At 37.9% G+C, this 23,142-nt stretch overlaps 1 protein-coding gene across 2 annotated transcripts in view; it reads right to left on the reverse strand.

Moving 5' to 3' along the window:
* LOC124161184 overlaps window positions 1-20,949 on the reverse strand; it is a 344,620-nt gene extending 323,671 nt beyond the window's left edge. For both annotated transcript variants that reach the window (XM_046537448.1, XM_046537441.1), the window contains exon 1: window positions 20,817-20,949. The gene's annotated coding sequence lies outside the window, so the exon portion shown is untranslated. The remainder of the gene's footprint in view (window positions 1-20,816) is intronic.
* Window positions 20,950-23,142: the final 2,193 nt, after the last annotated feature.

Consider the following 23,142-nt stretch of genomic DNA (forward strand, 5'->3'; position numbering starts at 1 on the left):
AAACTCAAAAGAGGATAAGTATAAGAAGAGAAGAGAGGAAGTACTGGAGGGAGAAATTACCTTGTTGAGAGGGGTTGCAATGGGTACATCTTCTCCGTGGTGGAGGAAGGTGACGGACCTGGGCGGAGGATTATGTGGGGAGATGGATGGATGAAGGTATTAGCAGCTTAAGAGTAACTAGGCTTTATGTCACTGGACGGTGGGCAATAAGTATTTTATTCCTATAACACCATCTTTCCGTTTATTTTTAATGTGAAATATCAACTGAGAGGAATAGTTTTCTTTGGCTCCACGCCACTGCCTATACACTAAGTCAATTGGATATCGTATGTACATATTTGTTATCAGATGTAATTTATCGTACAATAATGGCTATTAATCGCCCCATATCTCTAATCCATGGTGTTGTTTTTAAATAAGGGTTTCAACCGTGTAATGGAGAGGGGACAAAGTAATGCTTATTATGGAATGAGACTTACGATATGAAGCTGACGGAAGAGAGAACTCTTAGAAACGCCGCGCCGTCTCTACCATGTTCCGACAGATCTGTCTGGCTAGTCTGATATCACGAGGATTGTGACTAGTTCCAACGTGAATTTCCCACCCAAAATAGCATATTTTGAGTATAAACTATGTATTAAAGGATCTTGCCGTTAGTGAGAAATGTAATATGTTACTTTGGAACTTGGTGTAGTTGGTGTCGTGGTTAACGTAAGCCATTGCTCCTCTTACAATGAAAATTTATCTATTATGAAGCGTATATATATATTTCTCACTTAAAGTCTGCTCGTCGTTTCTCTAATATTTTTTCTGATTCCGTTTCTCCAAATTTCTTATATGATAAATGTATCACCCAGCCATTAAAAAAAATGTAGTGCGTCAATAACTTAGAAAATAGGTTATATAGGAGTGCTAGAGGCCATTTTGTATTCTAGAGTCAGTTTTTTGGCAAGGAGATAAACTCAAAAGAGGATAAGGGTTAGAAGAGAGGAGAGGAAGTAGTGGAGGAAGAAATTACCACGTTGAGAGGGGTTTCTATGGGTACATCTTCTCTATGGTGGAGGAAGCTGACGGACTTGAGCGGAAGATTACATGGAGATACTCTGATTTACGTGCCATTTTGCCTCAAATTTATATTTTCATTATTTTGCATCCTTATTTTCAGAAATATTTTAGCTATCACTTGCAACACTTGAGGATAATAAAATAGTCTATAAATTTGTTCATGAAATTTTCCAATATGTGATCATTTATTTCAAACTGAGGATGAAACTTAATAACCATTTCAACGATAATTTGAAGTTCTCTACTCATTTATACTTTTCATCTCCATGTTCTGTTATAAATGTTACATGAATTTCTCGTTTGAATATAATTTATAAAGTGCTGTTTTAATTTTCATTCAGAAAGCGATGAATTTTAAGGGTTCAGCATTATAACTTAAAAGGTCATTATGAACATAAATTTGTTAGCAAGGGTCTAAATCTGGTTTTAATGAATACATATTCTTTAACTCGCTTCTATATTTGAGGGGCTGAATGAACTTTCACGTTTTCCATCATTTTTTACACCAGCCAGCTATTTCATTTTTGCCTTTTTATTTTTATTCATTTTTCGATAATGAAATATTTCCGGATTCTCTGACATCTAAGGTACAGCTATTATTTTATGATAAATTTTCGTCTCGTACCAAATTAGTTAGAACATAACTTTAGGAGTAATATGCTCATGACTGAAAAAAATGGTCAGGGCTACCTAGCTATCCTAACTAAAATACTAAATATCAAGGGCCGCCGGTTCTTAAGGCTAGACAAAGGGACAGATTCTCATTTACTTTTTAATGATCACATCATTTTCATGAGAAATACGAAGCCATCGTTGGGATATTTTAAACTTTTAAGGCATATAATATGACTTTAAGCCTGATAATATTTAATTTTGATCAAAATTAATGGCAATGAAACACAAAATCGCCTAACTTTTATAATTTCTCATTTTTTGTATCTCTTTACAGTCACACGTGTTGTTAATCTATTCAAAACTATTTCTCTTCCTATTTTTTTTTTCTCATTTCTCTCGACGGGCTCTTTATTTTAATGGATGTCATTTAAAATTTATTATTTTTGAGTTCCAATTAGTTCCGTTCCGATCGGTCCTTTCATCATTTTAAAACAGCATTGGACATAGGGCCACTCGAAATAATTAATGGGAGCGCTGTTGAATAAAAATCAGTTTCCGCTGTACATACTTCATTATTAATCATTTGAGGTATCGTTCTTCACTTTATTTAAGCCGTAAACCAATAATGCCCTACTTTTGTGGCTATTTCGATTGCAAGTCGATGTTTGCATTAAACCTCTTTTTTCTGTAGCTAAATTTAATTCTTCCTGTTTTTAATTGGACTTGTCATAACTATAGCCTTATTCATGACACGTATGGAGCTATAAAACAGGTAATGGAACTAAAAATCGAAATTTATTCCTATAGTTACCTACAGTAGGGCCATACCGGCATCCTTGCGGAAAAATAGGGTTTTACCATTAAGGAAAAATATAATATCTCGTATTTCTTAGGTGCGCAGTGTAAGTAGTTTCGTGATTAAGTGGAGCAGCGAGGTGAGTTTGGGGGATAAAACTCCCTCAAAACTCAGAAAATTTTTTAAAACTAATCCATTTTACTTAATTGAATATATAGTTTAAGGATATTGTTGAATATATAGTGCATAAAGAATAGTGTAAGGATTAATAAAATATTCCTCAGAAAGCCGCAAAACTCACGATTTGAATCGTCTATCTTAAAAAATTTCTGGGGGAAGGGCACCTGAAACTCCCGTACTCCATACCCCGAGTATTAATTGCACTTAAACCCCCCAAGCCTTAATTCCTTACTGCGTGCCTTTTGTGATTAACTTAAACCATTGCTGATTTTACGCTGAAAATTTATCCATTTTGAAGCTTTAACATATTTTTCTCTAAACTTCTGCTAGTCACGTCTCTAAATTTTTTTCCGATTTCGTTTTTCCGACTGTCTTGCTGTGAGAAATCCATCAAATAACAAATAATTTCTTTCCAGTGTAGTGTGTCAAAATTAGAATATTTGTTCAATCTGAAATCATTTCCATTTTTACAATTATTTACGATACCAGGGAATAAAATTACCTGAGCTCAATTGGTGAAATGCATAATATTCATAAGTTTTTACCTTTCTTATTTCCTTGATATTGATTGCTTGTTACCTTCCGTTAAGTATTCATCTTTTTTTACCAAGATGTTTAACAGAAAAATGGACCTATTATTATTATTATTTGAAGTAGATGAAACACCATAAGTCACATGTAACTCAAAATATCACGAATAGGCAGGAGTCTAATCTAGCAGTAGGGAATTTGAATTTTTCGGAATACCTCTAGAGTTACATAAAGTTGTCTCAACAGTGCTATTTCATGCTTATTGGGCTACGAATGATCAGATCACGAGACCTTATCTTTTCCTCAAGGCGGATACTGTACACGGAATTTTTTTTTCTTCCCAGCACCCATTCCACCATTCCATGCTTCCCAAACTTCCATGAATTCCACCAAGTAGTGCAGAGAGAAGAGCCTATTTCCCTTGGGAATGAGGCCGTCTGTTTTTGACGGAAAGTTAAGACACCTTCTTTTCCGCTCTACTTTTACCCAATATCTCTCAAAGGCATGGAAAAACTCGATGATTGCCTTACGTTCATACTGCTACCAAACATATTCAGTAACTTCGACTGCTTGCGCCAACGAGAATAGCTTGTGAATAATCGACACTTCGGATGATTGAGACAGAATAAAAGGAAAATGTACTATCTAAGCTAATATGTAAATAAAAATAAATATATTTTAGGTGTAAATTTACAAAACTTACGAAAGAAAATATTACAAGGTTGAAAATTCAAATTTGAGTTAAATTTATAATTGTTAATTTTTGGATATTTGGCTATCTTTATTTCTTTCAACCTGAAGTAGAGGCCTTCAAGTAAATTTCTCCGAGAACTACCAAGATTTATTTCTCTGAGACCTACCATGACTACTTTCCTAGATTTATATAATGTTTTTCAATACTTGTGCATAATGGTGGTTAATCTTCCTTACGTTAAAGCCGTGATGTTTATGCCCCTTGGGCAAACATGTGTGCAGGCCGTCGTCTCAAATGTTAACTATGAAATGCCTGTTTATGTATCCTATTACTAAAATATCAATGACAATGTTTTTTAAAATGTATAGAAACCGCCAGTCTTCTGGTTTGACTGAATATTCGAGAGTACGCTGGCTGTAAGTCTTAGCCTTTTCGATTGTAAAAGGGGCTGGATCAATCACTCCACATTACTTTTCTACTCATGTGTTAGTATCAAAGACTGTTGGTTTAAGCATCTAACGATTTGATCGTTGGATTATTCTTCCTCATAGGATAATCCTCCAAAATCGTTAGAATAGCAATGGCGTTGCCTGGCTTCGCTGGTGGTGGGACCCGCCCGCCTTTGTGACGGTGCGGGATTCCTCGTCCCATCCTTTCCTTCCCTATCCCGTCCCAGGAGGCGTCGTCGGGCTCATATCGCGGCGGCACCTCCTTCCTTTTTCCTTCCTGTCCTCCCCCTTCTGTGGTGCAGAGGTGATAAGTTTACAGCTTCAGACTTCGGCCCAGGAGAGTAACCCCGCGAGCTCACCCCAGGGTTTCGAATCCACTGTTGGTTTAGGCATTAGGCGTTTAGGACAGCATATCATTTATTGTGTATATCTCAGTATGGAAAGCTTGAAGAATAAACTGCCGCTTAAATCTTTTACGTGACTTTTGCCTCAATGGGTTTTTTCCAGTTCCTCTAATAATGATGTTACGAAATTTTATATTCACATTTTGCTCCGCAGCAGAATATATATCTGTACCCGATCGCAATCAAGAGTGTATATTGAATATCTGACTGGAACGAAACCACTTCACTCGCTTATCGCGATGATATAAATAAGAAAGAAATTGGCGTATGATATGTTCATTTACGTCAGACTTACTCCTTATGAGAATAAATCACATCACATTTTGATTTAAAACTAAACATATCTTAAGGCTTTCGTATAGATATTAAAAATAAATTAATATTGAGTTATTTTTAAAAACAAGAATGGTAACTACGCTGATGTCGGATAAAAGTGTAGAACATGATTAAAAAACTGAGCAAAATAGTCTTTGGAAAAGGAGATTTGAGTCTTCCTGGAAATGAGAATCAAGATTTTTACAAGGTATGAGTTACATGAACAAAAGGTGGGGTATTTCTTTGGTTATACTTTTTTATTGGTGCGATTGGCTTAAGAAAGAGTTGAGTATGAATTTTTTGACATGGACGGAGAATTATGGAGAGCTGGGCCGTGTCACTACATGCCTCATTTTTTCAATATATCACTGACGAAGTAGTGAAGCCTTTGCTCTAGCATTTTGCTTTTAGCCAATTTCCTGAATCCATTCTTCTTAAGTTGAGATAGTATCACTAGCTCCATTGTACACCACTCTTCTTTGTGTGACCTTTTACCGTGACCCTGTATGTTTCCGGTAATGCCATATTTTTGAGGCTCTCTACTACGTTAGCTTGTGACTTCGCGACCCCTAATTTCATGTGGGATTCCAATGGTCTTAAAAGCATTGCAGGAAGACTGTTGCATTACTTTGTTCGGCCATCCCCTTTGTCGCACGGCGATACAAGAAGTTTTTCTCTGTCACAGTTTTCCGTGCTTATTACTTCAACTTTTATGGACACTGCACTCTCTGGGATGAAGGCAGGCTTTCTTTTTTGATTTATTACGATCCACTCTCTCAAAGAATTACATAAAGAACTTTTTCGTTTAATATACTTTTTAACCTAACGTTTTTTGGTTTGGGCTTTTAAAATATACGTTACTTCGTTGCTAATTAGCCATACTGTATGACATTCCACGGATTGATTAAAGTAACTTTTAAATATTTGTCACCGTTATGATAAAGATAAACTTGATGACATTGTCCCACATTTGACGGCAAGAACTATGTATCGTATTTATGCATCATAAACCTAAGAAATTCAGTCAAACATAGACCATGAAACAATGCATTCTTCGATTGACTAACCAATGCCTGAGAATCCACATCCCGCACTAAATTTTGACGTATTTCTCCTCACTTTAACTCGCGTCTCCTAGTCTTCTCATTTTTCTCTTAATATCTCTCCTTAAAGCATGTAGAGAGGTAAGGCGACAGTGCACAGGTTCTTCCCTCACTTCGGCCAATACCTACCCTGATTCTCAGACGATCTCCGTCACTCACTGCAGTCTAAATGTACAGAATACGAATCAGTCGCCCGTAACTGAAATCTACCATTATTTCGATTTAATTATCGATTGAATTAATTATATTGTTTGAAGACGCCTCAAGTCCCTAAATCTATACGAGATAACGAGGAGAAAATGTTTTCGTTTGAGGTGGAGAAACGTTAGTTATTTAAATTTTGCGAGAGTTCCATCTGGATGCCTTTCAAAGGAAGATTTAAGTAGTCTTTGTGAAAATGATTTGGATACAAGGAAGCGGAGAAAAAACTTCAGAAATAGGCTTCTCGTTGGGGCAAGAAAGGAGTGGCTGTGTTCAAAAGAACGCTTTTTTGGACGGGGCAATGATTTGAGAAGTAAATGGAGACGTGACGGTGGAATAAGAGGTTCAGCGATTGTAGGTGAAGCTTTCATTAAATGCTGGAAGGGACGAGGGGACTTCGGTGAGGAGAACGACTGAGGCTTCGAGGGAATGACCTTGCTCCAGGGTGACGGAAACGGTGAGCTGAGGTTGAAGTCTTGGCGGATTTTTCAGGTGACTGGGGAATCATCGGTAGGACTGAATTCAACTTTGGATCTGCTTCCAGCACTGAGCAGATTCATTTTTTTCGCTTTTTTCTTTTCTGGTATTTTTTTTATAGAATTTTAATTTTTTCTCCATTAGAAGTGGTTGTTAAGCGACCTGTATTAAAAAATACTATGAAAATTTATTTCAATTTTCTCCTTTAAATCTTATTTGTTTTGAAAGTCATCTGTCTGATGCCTCATATTGGTTGCAAATATACAGACTATTAACTATATGGTAGATTAAGCATTTCTATGAGTTAAATGCTGAATAATCCAATTTTCAACTTAGCATTAAAAGGTTTTGTACGTTTTTATGAAATAAAGACAATTTTACCCTTCTGCCCATTTTAAACAATTATATAAATTAGCTAGCTATCCTGAACCATTGAGATGATTGACCTTAATTAGGTCGAAAATGGTCATCACTATCTCCGAAAACAACGTTCCCAGATGGGTCACCATTCATCTATTCATTGCGATTCACGGGAAATTATCGGAGTATTAGCGTTTGAACAGCATCTATCCTATGTGCATCCATCAAAGATCCATGCACAGGCTATTATATATCAACTGTAATCCAGCAGTTCGACAAATACTTTTCCTATCATAGGTATAATACCCATATGTCCATCGCGCGGAATCAAATGGGTTTAAACGTGAAATTGCTTAAAAGTTTTGGTTAACATTTTAAGACATGGTGCATACTTATTTCATGCTTGCTGTCCTTATAAAGTGTTTATTTCTCGGTGAGCAAAATAGTTTTCTCGCTAAGAATTCTCCATTAGCCTACTAGGCTCTCTTTAAGCTATCAATTGTTGATAATCCTTTTGAAGCATATGAATGACTTTTTTATGAAAATGGCGTGTATGTGGAGTCCAAAAGTATATATGTGCTTTCTAAGAAAGTCTCAAAATTTGTGTTGAATTGCTGCTATAGCTAAGAGTGTATTTGGGTGCAACGTTTGAAAATTGGCTTGTGTGGAGGTCAATATATGGTTTTTATGTGTAATTGACGGGTTCGTTTGAAAAGCTTTGACTCTGCTTTCGATCTGACTTCATTTTTGAAGATGGTCTTATCAAAAGTTCCCATGAAATATGAGCAAAGAATGATGGAAAAGATAAAATAATCGTCATCTTCATCTTGTGGTGTTCTGCCCGTTGGCAGGTCCCACGCTCCAATGCTGTCTCCATTCCCTCATGTCTCTAGCCATCTCCTTGAAGTCTCCATATCTACCAATTTTTCGTTGTCAATAAACTTCAGCCTTCTCCTTCCCCTTCTTCAGATCTCTTCAACCGTTCCCTCCAAAGCTACTTTCAAAATTCCATTCCCTCTCATCAAATGTCCCTGCCAGTTACCCTTCTTTTGATTTATTTTGTCCATCAACGTTCTTTTCTCATCTATCCTGTTTAACACTTGTTCATTCCTAACTCAATCCGTCCACCGTATTCCCTCCATCTTCCTCCAAACCCATATCTCAAACGCCCCAATCCTGTCCCTGTCTCTCATCCCCATCGTCCAAGTCTCACATCCATACATAAACACACTTTACACATAGCATTTCACCAATCTCTTCCTCAATTTTAATTCCAGTGCCTTGATACACAAGGCTCTTTCCTTCTTCTTGAAAACTCCTTTCGCCATTCCTATCCTTCTTTTTCTTTCTCCTATACTTTTCCAGTCTTCAGTCATCAAAGTTCCTACGTAGCTGTAGGTTCTCACATTCTGTATTTCACCTTCTTTTGTCTTCACCCTCATACCATCTACATTTCTCACTTATATCACTTTAGTCTTCTTAACGTTTATTTTCATTCCATATTGTGACCTCTCCTTTCCCTTGGGCTACAACCTTGTCGCGGTGGAAAGGCTTGCGCGTTCCTATGACCCCTAGAGCTGCACTGGCGGGATTAATTCTAAATTATTCCCGGTAGGGCCACCCATGCCAGATAGGTCGAAGGGTAGGAGGTAGACGAAAGGTAGTCCACGTGATGGTGTCACGAGAAAAACACTGTTGAAATGGAAGTGGGAAACCCTACCAATTATCTCTTCCCTGAAAACATACAACCAAATGAGCCTCGGAATCTCATCGCCCGGGACCCGTCCGCAAAGGGCGGGTGTCGGGCACGGCAGCGAGGTCGGCAAGTTCCTCGGGGTCGTCAACATGCGAAATCCTTGCAGAGACTTATCATCATCATCAGCAGCAGCAATGAAGAAAGAAGAAAAGGAGACCAAGAATATGGAGAAGAAGAAGTCGGCTATAAATGTAAGGACGTAGAATGTGAGGACTATGATGAGGGCGGGGAAGTTAGAAAATATCAAAAGGGAAATGGATAAAGTGAGGATAGGTATCTTGGGATTATGCGAGGTGAGGTGGAGGGATGGGGGGGACTATTGGGGTGATGGGTATAGGGTTATATATAGAGGAGGGGAAGAGAGCCAGCGAGGGGTAGCTTTAGTATTAAACGGGAAGATGGGTAAGCGTGTGGTAGGTATAGACCAGGTAAGCGATAGGATTCTGGTGGTAGGAATTGAGGCGCGGCCCACCAACCTTGTGATGATCCAAGTTTACATGCCCACTAGCAATCATAGGGAGGAAGAAGTAGATGAGGTGTATGGACAACTCGAGGAAATAATTAGATACACACCGGGTATGAAAAATCTGGTAGTGATGGGGGACTGGAACGCTTCAGTTGGGGAAGGGAGGGATGGAAACGAAATAGGAGAATTTTGATTAGGAATTCGGAACGACAGGGGTGAGGAAGCAGCAGAATTTTGCAAGAGAATCAAGTTATTCATCACAAGCACGTGGTTCAATCATCATAAAGGGTGAAGGTACACATGGAAAAGTCCAGTGGATGTAGGGAGATATCAAATAGACTACATTATGGTAAGACAGAGGTTTAGGAATAGTGTGAAAAACTCGCGCAGCTTCCCAGCAGCAGATGCGGATTCAGACCAGAACCTAGTGAGAGAATACTTATGAAATGCAACGTAAGGTTCAAAAGACTCATGAAAGGCAGGAGAGGAAGGAAATGGAATGTAGAAGCGCTGAAGGGGAGTATGAGGAAAGAATATCAGGAACTAGAGGACATTAGTATACGGGAGATTGAAAGTACGAAGACTGTTGAGGAAAGATGGGATAATATTAAAACTGGAATAGCCGATGCGGCGGAGAGGTCAATTGGCTACGTTGACAGCAGAAGGATAAAGAAGCCGTGGATAACGGACAACATGATAAGGGAAATGGAGGAGAGGAGGAAGTGGAAGAACGTGGACACAGAACAGGGCAAAAGAATGTATACACAAATTAATAATCGATTACGGCGTGAAACTAAGAGAGCAAGAGAGGGGGCTTGGTGGAAAAGACAGTGTGAGGAAATTGAAAAGTTACAGAAGGATGGAGAAGTAGGCGCGTTGTACGCCAAAGTTAAGTAACTATCTTGCACCATCTGATCACATAGTTAAATGACAATATAATCAAAAGAAAAACGTACCCTGTCCTTACAAACTAATCCACTCATACACACTCGCACACCGGGCGGGGAGAATAGGACCACAATAAAGATCGGGGGGGGGGGGGAACGCCTCTTTTGCACTGAATGGGGGAAAACAATTCTGGGATTCAGTTTGGGGTTCGTAGACGACACTGGTCCGGAATCTTCTTAACTTGGGGAAAAAAATGTCTTAGTTCGTGGTTTGGGGCGAGGGCACTAGTACTTATCAGATCCGGGTCGCATCAACGCTGAGGGCTGTTTCTGCTTTTTGCGGCTCCTGGTGAGGGCTGTTGCCTTCCGCCGTGTCTCCTTGATGGGGTAGCGCGGGACGGCTTTCCTTTGGCGACGGAAAATTACCGGTCAGTCTCCTTTCTCCTGTCGCGCCTCAATTTAGCCGGTCCACCCACGCCACGTCCCGATAAACCTCCTCCGGCTGCGTGTCTCGCTAGTAACACTTCAAAAGAAAAACAGGCCGACTTCTTCCTTTAGTTTGGCAATCTCACGCCCAGCGTGACCGCGTGACCCGACTCGTTCTCTTTCTCCTTCCGGCGGCCAAAATCGCAGGGTTTTTATCCCCATAAGTCAGGATGGTGTACCGGGGGTGGGGACAGTGGGAGGGCCTGTAAATGGATGCTCTCTCGAGTCATATCACCATGGGGGAAGTGGAAGGGGATGTCTTTGTTCACTTCACAACACGGGGACTCGGGAAAGCGGGAATTGAAGTTGGGCGGGGGAGGGGAAAATGAATCACGCTCACATCGTTCGCTCGCACACAGGAAGTCGAACACACACACCTACAAAAAAATAAACCTCTGCTTGACCATGAGGTAAGGCTCTCCCTCTCTCAAAGCGTCCATTCAACCCGTAATGTCACCGGCCAAACGGCGACGGTTACAATATGTTTCCATTCCTTCCTCCAACCCTGTTACCAATATCTGCAATGACTCTGTGTCCTCGGCTAAAACCACCATATCATCAGCAAATCTAATGCATCTTATTTTTAATCCACCAATACTTATTCCCTCTTCTCTTTCATCCAATGTCACGCTTATCATGTCTTCAACATACATATTGAATAGAGTTGGTGACAAACAACATCCTCGCCTAATCCCTATACCTAGCTCCAACCACTGTCATGTTTTCATTCACTTTCACTGCTGCCTTTTGTCCCAAATACAATTCACTTATTAGTCTTCTTTCCAGTCTTTTCCTTCCAGTCTACTTTCTCCATCTTCATAATTTCGTAAAATAATCGTACCATTGACAAAAAAGCTGCAATCATTGAAACTAACTTTTTCCCAGCCCTAAACGTATATTCCATTTAGTGATGAAACCGTTTTTCTGTCGGAATTATTGCGATTGTATTCATATTTTTTCGACGTTTTAAATATCTATTGGGTGTTCTTGGGGTGTTTGAAACGCCATTTTAGTGCATATTAAGGCGCTCGTAAGTTCTCTCCTTGAGATGAAGGTCTAGTCTTATCCACTTTCTTCACACGACTTAATTGTTTTTTTTTTGCTTTCTACTTCCAATCTCCACCTTTTTCCACTGAATTCACCTGTCCGCACGTCCACAACTGGGTGCTCCACAATCGAATTCTATTCCTTCCATCTGCTACAAAAACCTCTGATTGCTCGAATGTGATAAGATCTCGAGGAGTCGTTTGAAAAGGTGTGGCTAATTAGGGAGCACGATTAAGCGCCAGGGTCGAAAGAGAATTTCCAGTGCAGCCGATGAAGTACGTGACCCAAAACGATGAAACATTTAACTTACATTAAGCTTTTTATATGCCATTAAAGGAATTTCCATTCCTTTCAATTATTTCATAAATATTTTTATGGCTTTTGTTTTACTGTAAAATTGGTTATGATTGAGCGATTAATTGAGAAAAAAATCTGTTACGTGAGACAATGATACTTCCAATTGAATAATAGATGCGTAAGGAATCGTTTCGGGTTGAGAATTTTGATATTACGAATAGAAGTAGAGTGAAGATATACATTAAACGTCGATTATTGAACGCAATATGGACGAGATCTCCTGATTTTTTTCTTGGACAATTACGTTACGAGCCCCTAGTAATTTCTTCATAACAACACTAATAGGTTGTCAAATTTCGCTGGAATGCACTGTGTTAATTAGAAGACCGCAAAGCTTTTCTCCTTTTAGCTTACATATTTTCAGCATGCTTTAACTGCTTCTGTAAATACTTAAGTTTCACATACAATTACAATGCCTTTTTTCAGTGTAGAAGTGAATGAAACAATGTGATTGGAATGAAATTCAAAGATAAAATTTCTCATATTTTTAACCATCTGCATCGGAAAATATATATTTATGAGTTTATTTTATTCTTAACTGATATTTACTTAGTATTGGCGAAAATCATGCTAAAAATACCTTCGATTTCTTACATACTAATACATTGCTAACCGGTATTACTAGACTGATTGCAGGGTTGCATGCATATTTCGTCAGCGGTCACAATATCTAAACGTAATAGCGGCTATAGATTTTATTTGAAGCGACTTCTTTTGTTTTTATAGCTCTATAAGGGTTTAAAATGATTATTTCAAAAAATTAACCCACTGCATCTTATCCCTATGAGTCCGTGCGATTCTCTGTAGCAACGATTCTGTTCCTTAATAATTTCAGCGGAGTGTCGTAATATTTGTAATTTCGTCATAAATTTTCATAACGTCGTGTATTGCATATTTTAGGTAAGGTGAAACGCCAGGAGCTCTTCATTGCGCCTATTTTTCTGCTGATGATCAAATACTGAAGCCTCGTTTTATGATTTTTGAATGGAAAGGATTTGCAGCCAAGAGTGTGACTGGGAATATATCCAGCCCGGAAACAGCTTTTATGGCAATTTTTCCACATGTGGAAGGGAATGAAATTTTGCCAAGCTGTAGTACCCCATCAAACAGGAACAGCCCGTGATTTAAGCACCCTCCTGAGAGGCAGCTGTGCCAAAGACGGATGGAACTCGTTAAATTGGTGTAGAGCCCTTAATGAAAGCAGTGGTTGGAGCATATAGGAGATGGATTCCATGAGCGAGGAAAGAGTGAGGGATTGGAGACAAATTTGATTGAAATGAAGCAAGCTAAGGGGATTCTTGAAATTAACAGCTCAGATGAGCCAATTTATTATACTCAGATTGCAACCGATATATAACAAAAATTGACGGATTATTATTTTAAAAAATAATCGTGCTTGTGAAAAATAGGAAAACCTACGTCACAGTTAGTTTTTTTTGTTTTTCCAAAATATCAGTACCGCATAATTCAATTTCACGGAAAAATGACAGCATTTCAATTACTCCCGTCGTATCAGTATGTAGAACTGTGTAAGTTTTGGAAACACTGCTATGAAGACATAGCTCAAACCAAATAAGAGCGGATGATAGCAACGTAGCCTCAGCATGGAGGGAATGCTGTTTTTTTATTATGCTAAAATGCTTTTATTAGTAGTATTATTTTCTCCACCCCTTCTTAAACTGCCAAATATGTTGGCCCTAAGGTACAGTGTGCAAATGTTAATCGTGGGGTAATGCCAGCTACCATAAGTCGCCTTTTTTTCTTCGTTTTTAAATTATGTAACCGATAATACTTTCTCAAACGAATAATAGCCACCACAAACATCTTTTTCACGCTGCCTAATTTCTTGAAGTTTCCAGTGCAAGCTTAATAAAATTAAAGCCACAACTGCAAATTTAATTTCATACACATAGAGAAGAATTATTTTCTCATTTTATTAAAATAAAGTAGCGAATTTCAACATTCTCTTTCTTCATCTAGTTGATCACTCTTATAATTGTAGCTTTTAATTATTCATAGAGCTAAATAAATATTCATCTTCTTGGAAATTTTCCTTCCAAACGAGAATATCACTTAATTTTTAGGGTTGTAATATTTCTTTCAGAAAAGCTTTTACGAATTCCAGTTTCACAATTGTATTGTACGTAATTAAAATTTTTCTTCACGTTCTCGTCTCTGAAAACTCATATCCTAAAAAATATTATTCCGGTTTTCCAATTGATTTAGTGCGACGGTATGATATTTTGAGTATGTTCGCTATCTGAGGAATAATATGTTTTATCATTTAGGAGTGAATTTCTACCAACTATGGTCTCCTTGAATAAATAAATTGAACAATCACGGAAACAATATATTTTTCATGTTCAGGGAATTTTATATGTACGCAGAGATAATCAGAGTGATAAATGGACATACTTCCGTGTCATTAAATCAACTAGTGACGAGATAAAACCAGGGAACTTCCACGAAAATCTGAAATTTCTACTCATCTTGTGTGTAAGCATGTAACTCACAAAAAAGAACGAGTGAGATGGGAATCGATAAACATACTTTCCATTTTCGTCAGAAGATGGTATATCTAGAGCAAATCCAAGAGTTGCTCTCCTAGTAAAAATTACTTGAAGTAAATTCATTCAAATTACCGAGCAATGTGTGAAAGTGAAACTAAAATATTTTGCATAATTGGATTAATACATAAATGTGAATCTGGATGGATTCACAACTGTTATTACATAGCTTAAATCTATTTTTCTGCTAATTTTGAGCTACGTTTGTAATACCGTGTAAGCTTGGTGTAGGCTTGTAGGTTTCCCATAAGCTCAAGGCTGTAAGCAAGTGAGATAGCAATGTGACTATGTCAGGGAAGTAAATTCTCTCTTTGAAAAGATGCCAGTCATTTATTTAGCGCTCTTTTATTCACAGCTCGGAAAGTACGGTGTTCCATCTTGCTGCAAGTATTTCCATAATTCAATAAGTGAAATATTCTCTTCATAGCTCGAGTTACCTTCCCATCAAAAAATGAAAAGAACTTATTTATGTGAATACAGAGGAAACGCGAGGCATTGTATATCCTTCGCCTATATTACTTGCAAATATGTTATCTGTTTCCCAGCTGATCATCAAAATGAAAGATGAAATGGTAATTCTGTTTTTAATTTGACTCCTCTCTCTGGTGGCCTGCTAACCAATTCCATCGCGCTGAATTAATTGTGCCCACTGTATCAGATGATATTCATGCTCATGTTTTTTTTATTTCAAAATTTATCCCTTGAATGTGGCTGGTTTCCATTTTCACCGAGTATTCGTTTCGATGCTGACACTTTTTTTATCAAGTGGATTATACATATTGCAGTTATATAACCTATATGAAGTGAGGCATTAATTAAATTATGAATTGATCAAGTATTTTACTTGCACAACTGATTACCATTAGATCATCATTTATTAAGATACCCCACGAAAAATGCCTTATTAAAATATTGATTCACCAAATCGTAGGAATAAAAGACGTATTTAATCTAAATTGAACCTAATTCACGAGGTCTAGTACTACATCTTCTGCTGCTTAATCACCATTATTTGTACTTATTAATGTTGCCACACCGAAAAAAAATAATTTATTTTCCGATTTATTAAAACTTTATTAATTAATTTATTTGTTGAATTTTTGAATAGAATGAAATGATAGCGGATTTTATATCTTTTATGAACTTTAAAATGCACTTAATGCTTTTCTGGCCATAGTTAATGGCCATTGTTCACAGCATCTTCAGAATTGTTTGAGTGAGGTTGAACTTCGTCGCTGGTAACACCTGGGAAATCGCTTAAAATTTCACGAGGAAGAATACAAAGTGTAGCAGAGGGTGAAGGAGAACGACGAGACGGCGAAAGAAAGAGCGGACGGCCGCTGCGACGAATGTTTACGGAGTTCAGAAAATAGGTGAGTGACAGTAAGTTAGTTAAGAAAAAAATGAGAGAGGCGGACGGAGAATTGGAGGCCGTCTGGTGACTGGAATTCTTAGGTCACGACTCCTCAGGGAGCAGTCGCTGTTGTCAGAGGAAGTAGAGGGTACAAAATGTAACATTTTTCATGTCTGCCTACCCCTAAAATTTCAAACATGTAGTGCGTCCAATTTGCTTGAATTTAATAATGAAGAGAATGTATAGAGGAACTTAATTGAGATCCTACGCTTTTTGTCTTTTCATTGCTTTTAGTATTCCCTGTGTTAAAGCTCTCAATTTACTTCATAGTATATATGATGATGAATACAACTTATACATTACTCTATGATTTTTTTAGACTGTTTCATGTACTGGATCATGGTGTATTCACCTAAAAGAAAATAAATATTCCTCTACTTTTTTTGAGCGATTTAATTCAAATGTATTAACTTTTAAGTCAGAAACTGTGTACCGATATCGGTTTGTTAAGTTTATTTTTTTTTAAATCAGTAAGAAGAATCATTAAACAAATTTGGAATGACGAGAGTATTAATTACCTGTTCTCTAACTGGAACTAATTTATCATGGCCTTGAGCCGTTGGTAATAATCGCATGAATTTTACTTGCATAAATTTCATGCCATAACATGCTATAACTCCTCCTTGTATTCAGTAACCTTCGCCTTTTCCGATACCCCGTGCTTCAGAGAATGTTTTTTTTTTATTCGTCCCCTGGGGGAAATTCCGTCGCACTCACGAATGACAATTCTCTCTCCTCTCAATCATGGCCGCTTCCCAAGTGATGACGATGTCCTCCTTCTCTCGTTGCTACCCCGATGCCCATTAGGTTCCACAAAGCTTCGCCCTGGGCTCTCTTTTTTGAACAATTTGCTCCTGTCTCCTGAATAAAATAAAACAGCTGTCCAAGTTTTTTTAAATGACTTTTTTTACTTTCTCATTCACCACTTTAAAGCACCCAATGCGACCAACCCATACAGCATGCCGTTATTTCACTCCAAAATATTCTGTCAGTTTTTCACTTTTGGCCAACCTGTAATTTTTTAACTCAAAAATACCGTTGATGAATTGTTGCTAAAGCTTAGATTTCAGACGTAATAATTATGTCCATGTGAAGAAATATTCAACTGCCTTAAGACTAAAATGAAAATGAACGCTTTTTTATGCAATTTTCTGTTCGTCTCTTCGTATGTAGTTCAAAACCAGGCTTTAAGTCTATATAAATTGTTTCATCATCATATGTTATGGGGGAGAGGGGTTAATTTTGCTGGTATTACTCTTCCCTTTGATTCAATTTAGAAGCCGGAACGAACTCATGTTGATTAGTAATGGAAATGCGAATTTGATTGAATATATCTATACTCCTTCGAATGAAGGCGAATAACCTCTTTAAAATCATGTTACTTTAATTTTTTCTCTTTTTACAATTTTAAGGATGCAAAACGATTCATAATTATATGATTGTGGAATTTCTCTGCAACTGACGTGAGTGAATAACGATTTATTTTACCAAATAAATATTGAACTTTACAGTCCAGTTAGTGACTAAATATCAAATAAACAACCCCTAAAAATCAAATAGTACGTTCGTTTTCCTTGTAATTCAGACCGTTGATCATGCATGATGTTCCCAATGTAGCAATGATTTGACGTTGGTCTCTAATTTCGCATCATGACGACCATGAATAGCTTGAACTGGGACACATTTTATGAGACGGGCCTTTTATTGCCGTCCGCTCCGCTGTTATGTTGTAGTCATGGAAACTATTCCCCGTCTCATCCATCACGTCCCCGTCAAGCCAATTCTCCACTGTTTACCATTCTTTTCCCGCCGCATGCCTCTTGCTACTTTGCTTGCTCCACCCTCGCGCCGGAAACTTTTTTCCGTGAGAATTTACGGAGGCGCGTGCCCGTAGTTGGGAGAATAATTGATGGCAACCACGCCGCGATGGATACGCTACAAATGTGTATTCTGAATAGATACAGCCCCCGCTATCTCATAAATACTAGAGATTCGGAGAGTTGGAGTAAAATACTAAAAATAAGAGTTTGGTACTGCGTTCTCTTACTTGAATACGAGTTTCTTTTCTGCCTGCATCTGAAATCACTTGCATTTCAATTGTTAAAAGTGGGGAGAGGCTAAGCACATTTTCTCCTCAAATGTATTAGACTACTAATGTTTGTGCCATTGAAACTATACTTTTTTCTGTGAGTATACTGGTGTGTTTCTGATTTTATTCTGCTCACTGCAATAAATTCTCTAGTTTAACTCTGGGCATAATACTTTAGATTCATAGGAATAGGAGAGAAATACTCTAATGCAGTGAATTAATTCAATCGTGACACTGATCAAAGTTTTTTCAGATCAAATTCACTACTGCCACCAGGAACTCATGGCGTATTAATGAGATTAGTAGGTGTGCAAAAAGAAAGAAAGTTAAAATGACTTTTTAATCTTTGAATCATAGTATTTGCTTACGGTAAAATTTAGTATATATAAGTTTGTAATGCCTCCACTTCTCTGTTTTAATGCATATACGCGGAATTTACTTGCAAACAAATTAGAGATAAACAAGAAATGATCCACCCCTACAATTGTTCGTAAATGGTATAAATATTCTTTTAAATAGCTTAGGTATAAGTTTTTCTTTGCATTGGCTTCCAGGGTTAATAATAGTTAAACTTTATTGTATCACCAATAAAATTTCCCTCCCTATTTTCTATGCGAATTTAAGCTATTCTCCCTGTATTTAACTTATGGCATTCATATTATTCATTCCAATTGTGGGATCTACCTTCTTTGCTGCTTTTAATGTGCGTAGCTAAAATATATCGGCCTAAAATAAGTCACTTATCATATAAAGAGTTCCTTCTAAGAGTATCTTGGTATCCTGATCCTCCATGATTATTTCTCAATAATCTCCTTTTGCGGTGGTAACAAGAGTATTGGTGCTTGAAGGCCTCCTTCTAACGACTTGGCTACATCCTATTGATGTGATTCATCGCCTTCCACGCGCCGGTTCTAATTCCGATCCTAATGCAAAAGCTGCGCCACTGCCTTTAACCTTCATTAGAACTCAGGAACGCCCGCTTGTCCCTCTCCCATCACGACGTACGTTTAAGTCATTTGTACTTGTCTACCATCTGATTTGGATTAATGTCCCAAGGTTTCACAGTTACCCATTACATTGGTGCTTAGCCGGAAAGGCCTTTGCTAGAGGATGCCTGCACCGCTTTCGTACATTTCCCCTTCCTAGTTTATTACCAGGCAAATAACTGGCTTTGTTCGGCATATGATGATACTCTTTATTTTTTTTAGTATGTGAGGAATAATCAAGCTATTCCTAAGTAAAAAATCACACACTATACTTATCCAATGGGTTAGATAAATTTCATATGAAAAATCTCGGTCTTTATTAAAGGTTATAAATTAACTTGAAATAGTATCAACGAGGTTAGTCAATAATGAAGAGTCAATGGCAAGCATTGATTTTACGGATCGTTTAAATTGGTACTTTACGCAGAATATTAGAGTCTTTGCTTCGTTTTTTAATCCCATGATCTCATTGTATTCCATAGCACTTAAATTATGCCGATTACTTTGATGAATGTCACCAATTTTGTGATGAGGAAATTTAAAAATCGTTACCTTTGAACAATATCACTAGTCACTCCAATCCTAAAGTGCCTCGGCAGAATTTTAACCTCAAGTATGGTATTGTTTCTATTATGTATACACATTATCATGTTTAAATGAGAGTGTAATTATTTTGCAATAAGAATATTAAAAGATTATGTAATTGGAATACATCAAGTATAAATTTTGCCAATGTACACTATCCATGGGTACAGTTTATTCTTATCAGTTATCGCAAAACTTAGCAGCCTTGGGGATCTCGGACTATTGGACCGTTTTGATAGCATTTAAGGGGACTTTTAGTATTTTTGGTAATTAAAACCCGCAAAGCTCATTGGTAGCATAAAAATTATTCCTTTTGTAAACCTGTAAATATTCCCAAAGAAAATAAAAGACATGAATAAGGGCTAATGCATCAATGACACAGATTGAATTTATTTCCATGGCTTTCAATAGCTTTTACTCCATTTTATTATTCTTTTCCTGTAAAAAAGTTTACATTATGCGTCGATCACTAAACCTTTTAATCTGACTGAAGCGTTCGCATTGAGGATTCTGTGCAAAGCACTATATCCTATTTACAAATGCATGCCTTAAGAAATGTCGAAATTTTCAAACCTGAATGGAATGGGTTATAAATAGATTGAGTTATCCTGTGGGGTAAGCGATATAAAGTGGTTTGAGAGAATCAAAATGGGAGGTCATTTCTAATGCATGAATAAAAAATTTCGAGAAACCAGTAATTTTTGAGAAACGGTACATAACACACCTTGTGGAAAATACTTTAATTAAGAAAGCACTCCAGGAAATGCTCAAGTCGGTGCAAAATTAGCGACTGCGGTAGTATTGGTGACAATCTCGTACAAGATAAATTAAATTTAGTAAGTTCATTCCCTTCGTGCTTTATTACATTAATTGCTTACCGCGTCTACTCCCTGCCTGCTGGGGCCAGAGTAATTACTCTCGGTTACGAATCAATCAAGCACAGTTCTGAAGCAGCAACAGATTACATCTCACACCTTGCAACGCACCTTGTATTATTGCGGCCGTTGCCTTCCGGCTGCGCTCGGTTTGTCCGGGAAGAGGACCCCTTCCGCCGCCGGCTCCGCTCCCTGCAATCGCCGCCGACGACCGAGCCGCTGCCCCGGGGAGCTTCTTCCCTCTGCACACTCCGCACTGCTAGTAGTACGCCTACCCTATTCGCGACACCACCTCCGCTCCACCCCACATCACTCCGCCCTCTCTGCATCCCACTCCTCTCTACCTCTCCTTCACTCGCAGTTACTGCGTCTAGTGTGGACCGCGGAATCACCTGGTCGCGGACAAATCTTCTGTCATCCGGACTTCAGTAAAATCTGTCAGGCATCACTAACAAAACAATCGATGGGCCTTTTTACCTTACTGATCCTTAATTGGTTTAAAACTTAAATTTTCATTTGAAATTTTCAGTGTTGATTTTTAGATCATTCACAGCATTTGACCTAATCCGAAATAGGTATGAAAATATTTTTCCTCTTCTGAATTATATTTGAGGTAAAATGTTATCATTTAGACACAGGAGAATGAAAGAAAAGGGTTTACTGGGGTATGGTGCTGGCTTCACGGAGTTGTACGCTTCGGTTCCTTTAATAGTATCTCCGAAGTTAAGCAATGTTAGGCGCTGACTTGGTTAACCGTTAACCATGCTGGCTGTCTGCAAATGGCCGACAGGATAAACATGGGGTTGGGGCAGTGAACGAAGAAAGGTCTAAGTGCGAGACATCATTTGATCGTTTCAAGGCCTAAGGCTAAGATTAAAAGTGGAAATGCGTCATAAAAAAGGAAAAATACACACAGTTAATCGGGAATGAATCTTTATCTTAAGACGCATTTGCATATTGTTTACGTCATGTATTATTTAGTGCTTTCTTAGAATGACCTCCCTCCTTAGCTTCATTAGGTGGTTTATTACTGTGTGAAGAATCTGAGTTTTTCTCGGCAAATGACTAGAATAAATTCTTCTCCTATTTCCAACCGGGTGTGAGTCTGCATGTTGAAGGTCGACGTTTTTTTGGGCCACTTTCTTCACATCTTCAGGGCTGATGATGCCAACATCAGCTCTGAAGATGTTGGGAAAGTCGGCCTTCAACATGCAGACCATTTAGCCAGTTGGAAACCCGAGAAGAATCAATTCAAAGTTGCGGTGCGATTTGGTTTGCTTGCATGCTAAATATCGACCATCCCACTTGTATTTTTTCCCACTTTTTTAAATTTTGAATCCAGTGGAAATGGTACCTAAGATCAAAGCTGGATCCAGATTTTTTTCTGGGAGGCGCACAAGGGCCTAACAGGCAAACGGTCTTCTTATATTTTAGATTAAAAACAACAATTACAATGCAAAATATTTTCTTTGTTTTAATATGATAAATATTACTATGAAATTGAATGATTTAGGCTCCTTAATATATAAAAAAAGCGAACGTAATGATAACGTATTCTAAATCTTGTCTATTTTTTCAAGCGTCGGGGGTGGGGGGCACGTGCCCTTTCCCCTAAATCCGCCTATGTCCATCATCCCTATTTTTGTTTTTGTGTTTAAAACACTTTTCTTCGTTGAAAATCCTAACCAATATCCATATCCCCAGTGGAGTCGTTCTCTTCAAAAGAATTTTAGTCCCTATGGGGTGTTGTGCTCTGCCGTATAAATTAAATCGGTGATGATTCATATGTAATCACAATAGGTAAAAATATTTTTGTACTTACTTTTCACCTCCATTGGATTGGGAAGTTTTAAAGTTGGTATAATGAGGTCATTTTTGATTGAGATATAAAACAAAAAAACTCGCATTCCAATAAGAGAAAAGAGCGCCGAACTTTTAGTTTTAGCACTGCACTTCAAAACTCTCTGCATAGAACTAAACAGCTTTCGTCGTCTTTAGCGTGGCCCTGGGCTCTCGGTTCATTCGTAATCCTGGACTCGTTCGGGAAATTACGAAAGCAATCAAGGGGAGTCTTTCACTTACCTCTCTCCCTCTCGCTTCAAAGGCTAACTTAAAATTGGTCTCCCACTCCGTGTCCTTTCAGCGGCTTAGTGTGTTTGCCAAGCGGAATGAATACGAAATTAACCTTCCTCCAAATTCAATTACGTCTAAATACTTTTTATATTGTAGAATTTTCTACAGATTTGATAAACATTAGACTCCGAATATATGTTCTGTCCAAAATAAAATATTGTAACTAGCTATCTATAATATCAATTAAACTGAATTGTGTTCGAGTTATAATGATTCGTCGTAATGTTTCATTTAGTTGTAAAGTTCTTCGTTGTTCTTACTGTGGAATAATAGAATAGTTGTTTGATGTGTTATATTTAAACAA

This window comes from Ischnura elegans, chromosome 1, assembly GCF_921293095.1.
Source record: "Ischnura elegans chromosome 1, ioIscEleg1.1, whole genome shotgun sequence".
Taxonomy (NCBI): domain Eukaryota; kingdom Metazoa; phylum Arthropoda; class Insecta; order Odonata; family Coenagrionidae; genus Ischnura; species Ischnura elegans.